This window comes from Rhinoraja longicauda, chromosome 6, assembly GCF_053455715.1.
Source record: "Rhinoraja longicauda isolate Sanriku21f chromosome 6, sRhiLon1.1, whole genome shotgun sequence".
NCBI lineage: Eukaryota > Metazoa > Chordata > Chondrichthyes > Rajiformes > Arhynchobatidae > Rhinoraja > Rhinoraja longicauda.
In genome coordinates, this window is record NC_135958.1 from 39,745,828 (window position 1) to 39,760,408 (window position 14,581).

Sequence of the window (14,581 nt, forward strand, 5' to 3'; positions counted from 1 at the left end):
GCACATTAACACTATCCTACACCCACTAGGGACAATTTTTACATTTACCCAGCCAATTAACCTACATACCTGTACGTCTTTGGAGACGTACATACCTGTACGTCCCCGCTGTTTATTTTGGCTTCTTTTTACAGAGGTGCTGGAGCGGCACTCCGGTGAGCTCCGGCAGCACATCACCCCTGGCTATTACTCACACCCAGCTCTTGAAACAAAGTGGCACGAATGGAGGATAAGCTCAAGTTCCATAAGCTCAAGAGGCAAAATGATGAACATGCAGGAAACTGATGAGTGATGGAGCGTCATAGTATAATAGACAATAGACAATAGGCAACAGGTGCAGGAGGAGGCCATTCGGCCCTTCGAGCCAGCACCAACATTCAATGCGATCATGGCTGATCAGTCTCAATCAGTACCCTGTTCCTGCCTTCTCCCCATACCCCCTGACTCCGCTATCCTTAAGAGCTCTATCTAGCTCTCTCTTGAATGCATTCAGAGAATTGGCCTCCACTGCCTTCTGAGGCAGAGAATTCCACAGATTTACAACTCTCCGACTGAAATGTTTTTTCCTCATCTCCGTTCTAAATGGCCTACCCCTTATTCTTAAATTGTGGCCCCTGGTTCTGAACTCCCCCAACATTGGGAACACATTTCCTGCCTCTAACGTGTCCAACCCCTTAATAATCTTATATATTTCGATAAGATCCCCTCTCATCCTTCTAAATTCCAGTGTATACAAGCATAGTTGCTCGAGTCTTTCAACATACGACAGTCCCGCCATTCCGGGAATTAACCTAGTAAATCTACGCTGCACGCCCTCAATAGCAAGAATATCCGTCCTCAAATTTGGAGATCAAAACTGCACACAGTACTCCAGGTGCGGTCTCACTAGGGCCCTGTACAATACCAAGGAACTGCAGATGCTGGTTTATACCAAAGATAGACACAAAATGCCACAGTCGCTCAGTGGATCAGGCAACACCTCTGGAGAAAATCAATAGGTGACGTTTTGGGTTGGGTCTGAAGGAGGGTCCTGACCCCAAACGTCACATCCATTTTTTTCCAGAGGTGTTGTCTGACCCACTGAGTCACTCTGGCATTTGTGTCTGTCTTGAGGATCATGGTATGTTGTTTCCAAGAAGACTTGGCAAAGGTTAAATAATTATGGTTTTGTGTACAGGATTGTACACAAGTTGAGGACAGAAATTGAAGATGCATATTGATCCAGAATATACGTAGAGCATGCCAACAGCTGAATAGAGAACTGATAGCTCAGTCCACAGCCTGTATCTAGATGGTCTGTTCTTCCATGCTCACACATTGCAATGTAGAAGCACAAAACATGCAGGTCATACGTACAACTGACCTCTCGCGTCGTGCCTAGAAACACCATTGAGTCAAAGGGCATTATAGAGTTTAAAGTAGTGAGAGAGTGGATACATCTTGTACCTGCCCCTTCACAACTGACGCATCTAACATATTCCCATTCATCTGAATCGGATCACCAAATTCCTTAAAAAAAGTTTAGTCATGTTTCTGCTTAGTTTCTATCTATTTTTTCATTGTATATTTATTTTTTCATGAAAAAAATACTCACACTCAAAGTACGGTTTTGGTCTCCACATTTAAGTATATATTTGCTTTGGAGGCAGTGCAGAGAAGGTTCATGAGGTCACTTCCTGAGATGAAGTGGTTATTCATAAGTTTATAAGTTTTTGGAGCAGAATTAGGCCATTCGGCCCATCAAGTCTACTCTTCCATTCAATCATGATTGATCTACCTTTCCCTCTCAACCCCTTTCTCCTGACTTCCCCCCCTATAGCTCCTGACATGCAAAACTAATTAAGACTACGTCCATTGAGGTCTGATGTCAAAGTGGATGAGGTTGAAGAAAGCTTGAATAGGTTGGGCCTAAACACATTGGAGTGTAGAAGAATAAGATGATTTTATTGAAACTTCTAAGATGCTGAGGGGGGCTGGCAAGAGTCACCACTGAGGGGCATCTGCCCGGTGGGATACAAGAACCAGGGGGCTTGTTTACAGAATCAGGAATCACCAATTTTAGAGGGAGATGCGGAAATTTCTTTCTCACAGTGAGTTGTGAATCTTTGGAATTCTTTCGTACACAGAACTGTGGAGGTGAAGTGGTTGATTGTATTGGAGAATGACAGATATTTAAGCCAAAAGGGAATCACGTGTTATGGGGAGAATGTGTTGAGGGTAGGATTGGATCAGCCACGATCTTACTCATTGCTAGAATAGGCCCAAGCGGTTGAGTGACCCAGCCCTGCTCCTGTTTCTGATACTTTTGTATTATAAAATGGCTCTTGTCAGTTTGATATCAGGTTGTTGTATGCAAAACAATGTGATGCCTTTTGTTAACGATGCAGTGTGTACTCAATTGCTGTCAGTTATTGAGCTTCTAATAAAATGATACTAAAACCGTTAAACATTGAACTATGCAATATAATTTCTAGGCTGACAGATTTTCATGTTGCTTATTTAAATAAGGATGTAATATTGGTTGCTTTAGTCAAGAATGTAGCTTATTTTTTGTAATGTACTCATAATCCTTGAACAATTTATAAAGTACCTGAACATGAACAGTTTGTGAATGGTAGTGATAATAGAATGATACAGCAACTCGTCCATGCTGACTATGACGCCCATCTAACCTCGTCTTATTTGCCTGTGTTTGGTCCATATATCTTAAAATTGTTCCTGTGCAATTATCATTTAAAAGTTATTGTACCTGGCTCAACTACTTCCTCTCACAGCTCATTCCATAAACAACCACCCACTGTGAGAAAAAAATACCCCTCAGGTTCCTATTAAACCTCTCCTCTCTCAACCTTAATCCTATACCCTCCAGCTCTTTGATTCCCTTACCCTGGGATAACGATTCCATGCATTCACCCTGTCTATTCCTATAAGATCACCCCTTAGCCTACTATGCTCCAAGGAATAAAGTCCTAGTCTGCCCAACCTCTCCCTCTAGCTCAAGCCTTTGAGTCCTGGCAGCATCCTCATTAATCTTCTCTGCACTCTTTCCAGCTTAATGGCATCTTTCCTATAGTAGGGTTAACAAAATTGAACACCATTCTCCAAATGTGCCCTCATCAACATTTTGTGCAATCGGAACATAACATCTCAACTTCTATATTTAATTCCCTGACTGATGAAGACCAAATGTGCCAAAAGACTTCTTCCTCATCCTTCCTATGTGGGAGCCCCTAATCCATCTCTAGTTACCCTTTGTGCTTAATATAAATTTCTTCGGATTTACCATACTTTTATCTGCCAGAGCCATCTCATGACACATTTTTATTCTACTGATTTCCTCAGGTATGCTCAATTTCTTATACTCCTGCAGGGAGTGGATTCCGATCCCAGCTGCCTAAACCTGACCCATTCTTCCTTATTTTTCCTCACTAAAGCCTTAATTTCCCACATCATCCAAGGTTCTTTGCCCAACCCTTCACTCTAACACGGACATGTGTACCTTGAACTCTCACTATCACAGTTTTAAAAGCATCCCGCTTTCTGAAGTCCCTTTGCAGTCAGATACTGTCAAAGTTGGTCTTGCCCCAATTTAGAACTTCAAGAATGGCTAGAGAGAGAATCATTTGCAGGGCTTTGGGGGTAGAGCAGGGGGATGGGACTAATGGGATTCCTCCATTGGGATCTGGCACATTCTTGATGGGCCAATTGGCCTCCTTCACTGGAATAATTGTTCCAATATTCAATAAGAAGGATCTGCAAAGCTGGACAATTTGCAAACAGTAACATTAAACCTCACGCTTGCATTGCATCAAAATAAAAATAGGCTTGAAAGGGTTAACATGTTCTTTGTGTGTTTATTGTTGCTTCAACCTTCTCCCATTTACTCTTGATGGTATCACTCAAAATCAAAGTTCAGTGGACGCCAATTACTACCTGCACAAAATCAAACAAATTGCACCTTGCTCTTTTGTACCCCGAATGAGTCATAAACTGGATAAATACATGAAGTTTGCAAGTTATTCCTGGACGACATTTATTATTGTCCACTTCTCTCCTGAATTTCAAACCAGACAATTTCATTAATGTGGTTGAAATTGAAAGGGCTCTCATGGGCTGTGATTTTAACAAATTTGTTTTATTCCGTCCTATGTTTCCATGCGCTGTGCACATCAGGAACTAAAGCTGCTGCCATATGCTTATCAGGATTTCTGCTTGGGAGATTTGCTTATTGTCACTGTATGGTGTCACACATACAGCTGACGAGGGACTAAAAGAAAAACTCACAACAATTTTAGTTGTATCCACGAACCTAAATGAGCAAACTGATTCTGAGCAGATCATTTGCAGTTTGTTGCTTGGGAAAACAATTGTCACTGTGGATTTTGCCTCTCAGAACAGATACTTCTGATTTTGTAACAGATGGGCAATCTATACTTCCAAAATCGAAATGAAAATCTACCCTGGTACTGAGACCGTGATTATGGCCATTAGGATGTAGTACTCATCCAGTGCATCCACTAAAACAGGAGAGGCTCCTGCTCAAGTACACAGTTGGGGTGTGAGACCAGTCCCAGGGCCATGCTTAGAAAGGTATAAATGAGATGAACATTGGCCATGCATGCAAGCATTATGCAATTGCTGCAGGCAATGAATGGCCAATTTGTTGCCCTTAAAGTAATCTGAGGTGGTTTTTCAAAATACTCCTTTTGAATCATGAACAACAAGCAAGACCCAGGCCAAGGTTAGCCCAGTTTTGAGCTGGTTCATTTTTCATCGTACCAGAATGGGTGGCCAATCCAATGTAGGGCGGCGCTGCGGTAGAGTTGCTGCCTCACAGCGCTTGCAGTGCCTGGTTCGATCCCGACTATGGATGCTGTCTGTACGGAGTTTGTACGTTCTCCCCGTGACCGTCTGAGTTTTCCCCGAGATCTTCGGTTTCCTCCCACACTCCAAAGACGTACAGCCATAATTAGCTTGGTGTATGTATACAAAATGTCCCTAGTGTGCGTAGGATAGTGTTAATGCACGGGGATCGCTGGTCGGTGCAGACTCAGTGGGCCGAAGGGTCTGTTTCCGTGCTGTATCTCTAAACTAAACTCAGGCCGAGGTTCATTTCTCATCGTACCAAAATGTGCGGCCAATTCAATTTATCACTTGCAGCTTGCAATCAATGCTAAATTGCCAGCAACTTCATCCAATTTCCTTTTGTATTTACTCTGTGGTTTGTCTGACTTGGATTGTGGTTGGTCTAGTGTTTAGAAAAGATTGTTTTTGACGTTGCCCAAACTCTAGGGGAAATTAATTCCCAGTTTCCACCATCTATTTTGATGAAGAAATGCTTCCTGAATTTACGGGCTTATGCCTAATATTCTGATATGTTGATTTGTCTTGGATCCCCACTTTAATAACTTAGAAAATTATTGTCCAGTTTTTGCTGAGGATGGCAGTGATGGAGTATGGAGATGGTGGAGTGGAAATTTCAGAGCTGATCCAAAGTGTTCTCTGTTAGTGGAATTTCTGTGAGTGAAAATCTCACCGCTGATATGCTAAAAGTTCCCTTTTGGGCAAGCAGCATGATAAAGTGCAGCAATTAACTGGGCCAGGAATGGTGATTGCATTTCTGTGGGGAAGTGGAAGCATTGACATGAAGGTACTGTCAAGGCAGCAGCAGCAGAGACGGGACAGTACTCAATGTCGGAAAGACATTCCTGCCATAGAGGGAGTACAGAGAAGGTTCACCAGATTGATTCCTGGGATGGCAGGACTTTCATATGAAGAAAGACTGGCTAGACTCGGCTTGTACTCGCTGGAATTTAGAAGATTGAGGGGGGATCTTATAGAAACTTACAAAATTCTTAAGGGGTTGGACAGGCTAGATGCAGGAAGATTGTTCCCGATGTTAGGGAAGTCCAGAACAAGGGGTCACAGTTTAAGGATAAGGGGGAAGTCTTTTAGGACCGAGATGAGAAAGGTTTTTTTCACACAGAGAGTGGTGAATCTGTGGAATTCGCTGCCACAGAAGGTAGTTGAGGCCAGTTCATTGGCTATATTTAAGAGGGAATTAGATGTGGCCCTTGTGGCTAAAGGGATCAGGGGGTATGGAGAGAAGGCAGGTACGGGATACTGAGTTGGATGATCAGCCATGATCATATTGAATGGCAGTGCAGGCTCGAAGGGCCGAATGGCCTACTCCTGCACCTACTTTCTATGTTTCTATGTTTCTATGTTGCGTAGGCCGGTACGGCGGCTCAGCGGTAGAGTCGCTGCCTTACGTTGCCGGAGACAGCTGGGTTCGATGCCAACCACGGATGCTTGTTATGATCCCAACTACGGTGTGTTGGAGTTTATATTTGAGTTAGATAGAGCTCTAGGGGCTAGTGGAATAAAGGGACATGGGGAGAAGGCAGGCACGGGGTATTGATTGGGGACGATCAGCCATGATCACAATGAATGGCTGTGCTGGCTCGAAGGGCCGAATGGCCTCCTCCTGCACCTATTTTCTATGTTTCTATGTTTCTAAAAATAAAGGGATCGGAGCCACGTCGTTAAGACAGGCAGGGAAAACATAAAGCTTAAAGTGCAAGCTCTTCACCGTCTAGGAACCAAGTAAAATATTTTAGGTGTCGGAAGGACCTGTAGATGGTGGTTTAAATGGAAGATATACATAAAAAGCTGGAGTAACTCAGCGGGTCAGACAGCATCTCTGGAGAAAAGAAATAGGTGACGTTTCAGGTCGAGACCCTTCTTGAGTCTGAAGAATGGTCTCGACCCAAAACACCACCTATTCCTTTTCTCCAGAGATGCTGCCTGTCCCGCTGAGTTACTCCAGCTTTTTATGTAAAATATTTCAGGTGTTCGCTAAAGTTGAATATTACACATGGCATCACTTTCTTCTTCCCTTCTCCTTAACATTTAATGTTTATGAACACCTGTACAAATAGAAAGCACTTACAACTGATTTTTTATTTGATATTTGACTTTCAGAAAAATTGCACAAACTGTATTTTGAATCATCCTCCCACATTGACATCATACAGGAGTGTTTGTAAGCCATTTTGGCAGTCATTTGGCCAGATGTGAAACACAAAAAGCTGGAGTAACTCAGCGGGTCAGGCAGCATCTCTGGAGAAAAAGAATAGGAGACATTTTGGGTAGAAACCCATGTTCAGACTGAGAGTCAGGGGAAAAGGAAACGAGAGGTGATGTAGAGAGATATAGACCAAAAAAATGAAAGATATGCAAAAATGTAATGACGATAAAGGAAACAGGCCATTGTTAGCTGTGTGCGAGGTAAGATTGAGTACAGACAATGAGACTCAAGCAGACAAATTTGAAGCTGGTACAACTTGGGTGGGGGCGGTTTATTCACAAAATGCTGGAGTAACTCAGCAGGTCAGGCAGCATCTCGGGAGAGAAGGAATGGGTAACGTTTCGGGTCGAGACCCTTCTTCAGACTGATGTCAAGGGGGCGGGACAAAGGAAGGATATAGGTGGAGACAGGAAGATAGAGGGAGATCTGGGAAGGAGGAGGGGAAGGGAGGGACAGAGGAGCTATCTGAAGTTGGAGAAGTCGACGTTCATACCACCGGGCCGCAAACTGCCCAGGCGAAATATGAGGTGCTGCTCCTCCAATTTCCGGCGGGCCTCACTATGGCACTGGAGGAGGCCCATGACAGAGAGGTCAGACTGGGAATGGGAGGGGGAGTTAAAGTGCTGGGCCACCGGGAGATCAGTTGCGTTAATGCGGACCGAGCGCAGGTGTTCAGCGAAGCGATCGCCGAGCCTGCGCTTGGTTTCGCCGATATAGATAAGTTGACATCTAGAGCAGCGGATGCAATAGATGAGGTTGGAGGAGGTGCAGGTGAACCTCTGTCTCACCGGGAAAGAATGTTTGGGTCCTTTGATGGAGTTGAGGGGGGAGGTAAAGGGACAGGTGTTGCATCTCGTGCGGTTGCAAGGGAAAGTGCCCGGGGTTAGGGTGGTTTGGGTAGGAAGGGACGAGTGGACCAGGGAGTTGCGGAGGGAACGGTCTCTGCGGAATGCAGAGAGGGGAGGGGATGGGAAGATATGGCCAGTGGTGGGGTCCTGTTGTAGGTGACGGAAATGTTGGTGGATGATATGTTGGATCCGCTGGCTGGTGGGGTGGAAGGTGAGAACGAGGGGGATCCTGTCCTTGTTGCGAGTGGGGGGATGGGGAGCAAGAGCGGAGCTGCGGGATGTAGAAGAGACCCTAGTGAGAGCCTCATCTATAATGGAGGAGGGGAAGCCCCGTTTTCTGAAAAACGAGGACATCTCGGAAGCCCTAGTCTGAAACACCTCATCCCGGGCGCAGATGCGGCGTAGACGGAGGAATTGGGAGTAGGGGATAGACTTTTTGCAGGGGACCGGGTGGGAAGAAGTGTAGTCCAGATAGCTGTGCGAGTCGGTGGGCTTGTAATAAATGTCCGTCACTAGTTTTTCTCCTGTGATGGAGATGGTGAGGTCCAGAAACGGGAGGGAGATGTCAGAGATAGTCCAGGTATATTTAAGGGCAGGATGGAAATTGGAGGTGAAGTGTATAAAGTCAGTGAGTTCTGCATGGGTGCAAGAGGTAGCACCAATGCAGTCGTCGATGTAGCGGAGGTAGAGTTCGGGGATGGGGCCAGTGTACGTCTGGAACAGGGATTGTTCGACGTACCCGACAAAGAGGCAGGCGTAGCTAGGGCCCATGCGAGTGCCCATAGCTACGCCTCTGGTTTGGAGGAAGTGGGAGGAGTCAAAGGAGGAGTTGTTGAGGGTAAGAACCAGCTCTGCTAGGCGGAGGAGAGTGTTGGTCGATGGGGATTGGCTGGTTCTACGGTCGAGGAAGAAACAGAGGGCTTCGAGACCATCCTTGTGGGGGATGGAAGTGTAGAGTGACTGGACATCCATGGTGAAGATGAGGGAGTGGGGGCCTGGGAACCGGAAGTTATCCAGGAGATGGAGAGCGTGTGAGGTGTCTTGGACGTAGGTGGGGAGGGATTTGACCAGGGGGGATAGGATGGAGTCGAGGTAGGTAGAGATAAGTTCGGTGGGGCATGAGCAGGCAGAGACAATGGGTCTGCCGGGACAATTGTGTTTGTGGATTTTGGGTAGGAGGTAGAATCGGGCCGTGCGGGGCTGGGGAACTATGAGATTGGGTGGGGGCGGAATGGAGAGAGAGTGAATACTGGGGTTACTTGAAGTTAGGGAAATCAATATTCATACTGCTGGGTTGTAAGCTGCCCAAACGAAATATGAGATGCTGTTTCTCCAACCTACATTTAGCCTCACTCTGACAATGGAGGAGACCTAGGTCAGAAAGGTGTGTGTGGGAATGGAAAAGGGAATTAAAGTGTTTGGCAACTGGGAGATCAGGTAGGTCCAGGCGGACTGAGCGAAGGTGTTCCGCGAAATGATCGCCCAGTCCGTGTTTGGTCTCACCGATGTATAAGAGTCCACATCTTGAACAACGGATATAGTAGATGAGGTTGGAGGAGGTGCAAGTGAACCTCTGCCTAACCTGAAAGGACTGTCGGGGTCCCTGGAAGAGTCGAGGGAGGAGGTATAGGGACAGGTGTTGCACCTTCTGCGGTTGCAGGGGAAGGTACCTGGGGAGGGGGTGGTTTGGGTGGGAAGGGATGAGTTAACCAGGAGGTTGGGGAGGGAACGGTCTCTGCTGAAGGCGGAAAGGGGTGGAGATGGGAAGATGTGAAGATGTGGCTAGTGGTGGGATCCCGTTGGAGGTGGCGAAAATGTCGGAGGAATATGATTTGTATGCGACGGCAGATGGGGTGAAAAGTGAGAACTAGGGGGACTCTGTCTCTGTTGCGAGGAGGGGGAGCAAGGGCGGAGCTGCGGGGTACCGAGGAGATACGAGTGAGGGCCTCATCTATGATGGGAGAGGGGAACCCCCGTTCCCTAAAGAATGAGGATATCTCAGATGTCCTGGTATGGAACACCTCATCTTGGGCGCAGATGCGGCGTAGACGGAGGAATTGGGAGTAGGGGATAGAGTCTTTGCAGGAAGCAGGGTGGGAAGTGTAGTCTAGACAGTTGTGGGAGTCGGTGGGTTTATAATAGACGTCAGTCGATAGTCTATCTACGTTGACGGAGACGGTGAGATCGAGAACGGGGAGGGAGGTGTCGGAGATAGTCCAAGTGAATTTGAGTGCAGGATGTGCACTCAGGATTTGAGGGTTGGTTAGGAATGGCATTGGCTGATCATTGTACTGACTTTCTATGGGTCATTGACATGAACCAGCTGCATGTCGTTGTCTCGGGGGGTGGGGATTTGTATAATAGGGCAAGCAATTGTGACTCCCATTAACCGATTAGATCGGAGAATTCTTACCAAACCCAGGCTCCAGAAATGAATGTTGTTAATAGGGAGGTAGATCCTTTATCTCACATCTTTTGTCTTTTCATCTCTGCATATCTGAAGCCCCTCTCATCTACATGACTTTGTTCCACCCCTCCTCTCTTCTAGAAGTTTCTGGTGTTCGTTACCCATACAAATGAGATGCATGAGCCATAGAATAGAATAGATACTTTATTGTCACTTGTAATAAGTCACAGTGAAATTCTTTGCTTGCATACCCTGCCAAGGTATGCAAATAGTCGCCCATAAAGGGCGTTTACACAGCTACAGATGCCATTTAGCTACCTGATGGAGATGAATGTATAATGATACTGACCAGATGCTCATGGACAAATAATTGAACAAATCAGAGTGTCGATTTAAACCAGCATCAGCAGTTCTTTCCTACACATTTTGTCCGTTCCACTGCAAAATCTCCTCAAGGTATGTCTACTTTGAAGAAGTTCTCCTCCTCTCTCCAACGAGAGTTCGGCAACATCCCCTCTCACTGCTCCCCCTCTGTGATTCCTCCTGCCCTCCAACTCTACGACCACGTTTTAATCCAAAGGACATCAGTCTGAAGAAGGGTCTCGACCCGAAACGTCACCCATTCCTCTTCTCCAGAGATTGTGCCTGTCCTGCTGAGTTGCTCCAGCATTTTGTGTCTATCTTCGATTTAAACCAGCATCTGCAGTTCCTTCCTACACAATTCAGAGTCATGGCTCGCTTTGGGAGAATATTACAAGTTACTCTGTAATCTAATGCAAGGTTTTGACCTGAAACATTGATCATTCTCTCCCCCCCCCACCACCACCACAGGTTCTACTCGACATCCTCCATCAGATTGTTTGTTGCTCCAGATTCCTGCATCTTCAGTCTCTTGTGCCTCTAGCCAAAATAATTCTGATTACTTAAGTTGTGATATTTTGATATACAGATGATGAGAAAGAACAGATGTTTCCAGTAAGGGCAATGACCTTCGAGAAGGGACAACCAATAGCATATGTAAGCAGAGCTCTGGGGATGGAGAGAGGCATTACGTACAAATTGCTGTAATCTTTTAACTGGAGAGGTTTCTAAATGGAAGAACTCTACATGTGTGTAGTGAGCACAATCTATTCAAGGTCACGCTGCAAGGCTATCTGTCTGAGCACCACTGACGAGGCTACAGTGAGTGCTTATGGGGATTAAAGATTAATACTTCCTAAGCACAGAAATGCATGTAGCTTTCATGCTGGGCTGGTCCAATTCGAAAGATGTAAAGGATGCTGAAGCAATCAAGATGGCAAGACATATTCCAGTCTCTCAGTTACTGATGCGTGAGAATGGGAATTCTGCCAGTTACGTCGATAGGCCGCTGTGCCTGAAACAATAGATTTGGAGAAGGTGGAGATTGACACAGCATGAAGTCGAACCAGTTCTCGGATCATACCTCCAAGTGAGACACGTTCTGGCCATTTTGGTGGCCTAATCTTTAGAGGTGAAAGAATAACTGCAACAAGTTATGAAGGAATAACATGATAAACTGCCTTCATTTTTTGCATCTGGGTTTGAATGAAAGAGGGAGGGGAAGCAAGCAAGAGGATGTAGACACTGGCCTGGGATTAATGGGGACATTGTGGCGGTCCCTGGTGGTGAGCCACGCGTGGTGCGAACCCTCGGCTCGGGGGTGTGGGGGTCATGGAACGTGGAATGGGGAGGAGGGGCAGTTGGTAGTGGAGTTCTGGGAGGAGTTGAACTGGTTGGGGGTTTGGGGAGCTGTGTGGTGCTTGAGGAATAAAGAAAACTTTGCTTGACACGTGTTCCCCTTCAACATCAGAGATTCTGCAGAGAAATGCAAGGTCTGCAGATGGGCAGTGGTAGAGTTGCTGCCCTACAGCACCAGAGACCCAGCTTGATCCTGACTACGCGTGCTGTCTGTATTGAGTTTGTAGGTTTTCCCTGTGACCCCGTGGGTTTTCTCCGGGTGCTCTCACACTCCAAAGATGTACAGGTTTGTAGGTCAATTGGTTTTGTTAAAATTGTAAATTGTCCCTAGTGTGTAGGATAGTGTTAGCGTACAGTGTGACTGTTGGTCGGCGCGGACTCGGTGGGCCGATGGGACCTGTTTCTGTGCCGCATCTCGAAACTAAACTAAACTAAACTGAATCGCTTCACACTCATTTAGCCCAACAGAAATTCGGGTTAGATCTCCTTCACCGAGATATGCAGAAATTACAGTGGTTTGAATCTTAATATAGCATCTTTACCTTCATGTATATTAATGAAATAAAATACCAGACAATGTAATAGTAGCTGTGAAGCTGATGTAATTCAGGGAGAGGGTTCTCCAGGCCTTAACTGTTGTGACTTTGATATAACTCCAGACTCAAAGGACATGTTTGACTCTTAATTAATCTCTGATTGACTAAGCAAATACAGTCAGTTCTGGACAAATACCATTAGTCATGCCAATGATATCCATGTCCCATTAATTAATTAGTATAAAATCTATCAAATTGGTGTCAGTCTTACACCCTGAGCTCTGTTAAATGTGGAAGTGAATCAGCTGATTAGATTAGAGCTTCCATGATGGCACCCAACCCAGATGACTTTTTGCCTGGTAGCCACAGAAGCAGATCTACAATCACATATTACAATCACTCCACACTCTTAAATCTCTATTCTTCCAGGAACATTTCGGACTTTACTGGCTTTACCTTGCACTAAACGTTAAGCAGCCGAATAGCCTACTCTAGCTTCTAGTTTTTTATGTTCCGAAGGAAAGCAAATAGGACTCATAAACCAAGAAGGAAGGAGTCATTATTTTTTGTGGAGTCACCTGAGTATTTCATACTCACACCACACCATGTCTAAGTGCTAGCTTTCAGAGAAAGGTACCGTCTGAAGAAGGGTCTCGACCCAAAACGTCACCCATTCCTTCTCTCCCGAGATGCTGTCTGACCTGCTGAGTTACTCCAGCATTTTGTGAATAAATTCCCTTATCATGTATCTACACACTGTTAATGGCTCGATTGTAATCATGTATTGTCTTTCCACTGACTGGTTAGTACGCAACAAAAGCTTTTCACTGTACCTCGGCACATGTGACAATAATCTAAACTGAACTGAACTGCAGGTGAATCAAAGATGGGTTTATTATGTTAACCTTTTAACATCTCAACCAAGTATAATGACCCCATTTTTTAGGGTTAAAATTCATATTGTAATGAGTGAACCAGAAAATGGTTGGAATAGTTAATTTGATGTGAAGACACATAAAAAGAAATAAACAGGTGGGAAGAAAAATGATCTTGAGAGGAAAGGGAGAAAAAGAAAAGATGAAAAAAAAGGTGAAGATAAACTTTAAAAAAATTATTTGATGATAATTAAAATCTGAACAGCACCGTTGTATTTGTTTAGTTTTTGAAGAAGTACAGTAATTTGGCATCATGGATTGGCCCTTCAGGTTTGAAGTGAGAAATTCTCCTTCCTGACATTAGTGCATTTCAGAGTTCTCTACCCTAGAGAGTTGTGGAGGCCATCGATGTATATTATCAAGGCAGAGACTGATAGATCTTTAGTTATTAAATGGCAGAACAGGCACAAGCAGCCGAATAGCCTACTCTAGCTTCTAGTTTTTTATGTTCCGAAGGCAAGCAAATAGGACTCATAAACCAAGAAGGAAGGAGGCATTATTTTTTGTGGAGTCACCTGAGTATTTCATACTCACACCACACCATGTCTAAGTGCTGGCTTTCAGAGAAAGATACCGTGTTGCACTGTTTCAGGAAGAAAACGACAACTTAAACCACAGCCTGCTGATTTCCAAGGCAGTAGCAGCAAATTGCAGTGTGATTTACTCCGTAATAGTGGAGAACACTGAAAGTTTCACACTTTCTTCCACCACAGAATCAAAGAGGTGACAGTAATTGCTTTGAAATATACCATTAAGTCAGATACAAGGTTATAAGTGATAGGAGCAGAATTAGGCCATTCGGCCCATCAAGTCTGCTCCACCATTCAATCATGGCTGATCTATCTATCCCTCCTAACCCCATTCTCCTGCCTTCTCCCCATAGCCCCTGACACCCATACTAATCAAGACTCTACAAATCTCTGCCGTGAAAATATCAATTGACGGCCTCCACAGGCTTCTGCGGCAAAGAATTCCACAGATTCACCACCTTCTGACTAAAGAAATTCCTCCTCATCTCCTTCCTAAAGGAACGTCCTTTAATTCTG

At 45.1% G+C, this 14,581-nt stretch overlaps 1 protein-coding gene across 2 annotated transcripts in view; it reads left to right on the plus strand.

The window, feature by feature from the left end:
- The window catches only part of cpne7 (copine VII), a 184,564-nt gene that overhangs the window by 82,536 nt on the left and 87,447 nt on the right, over positions 1–14,581 (plus strand). The window lies entirely within an intron of this gene.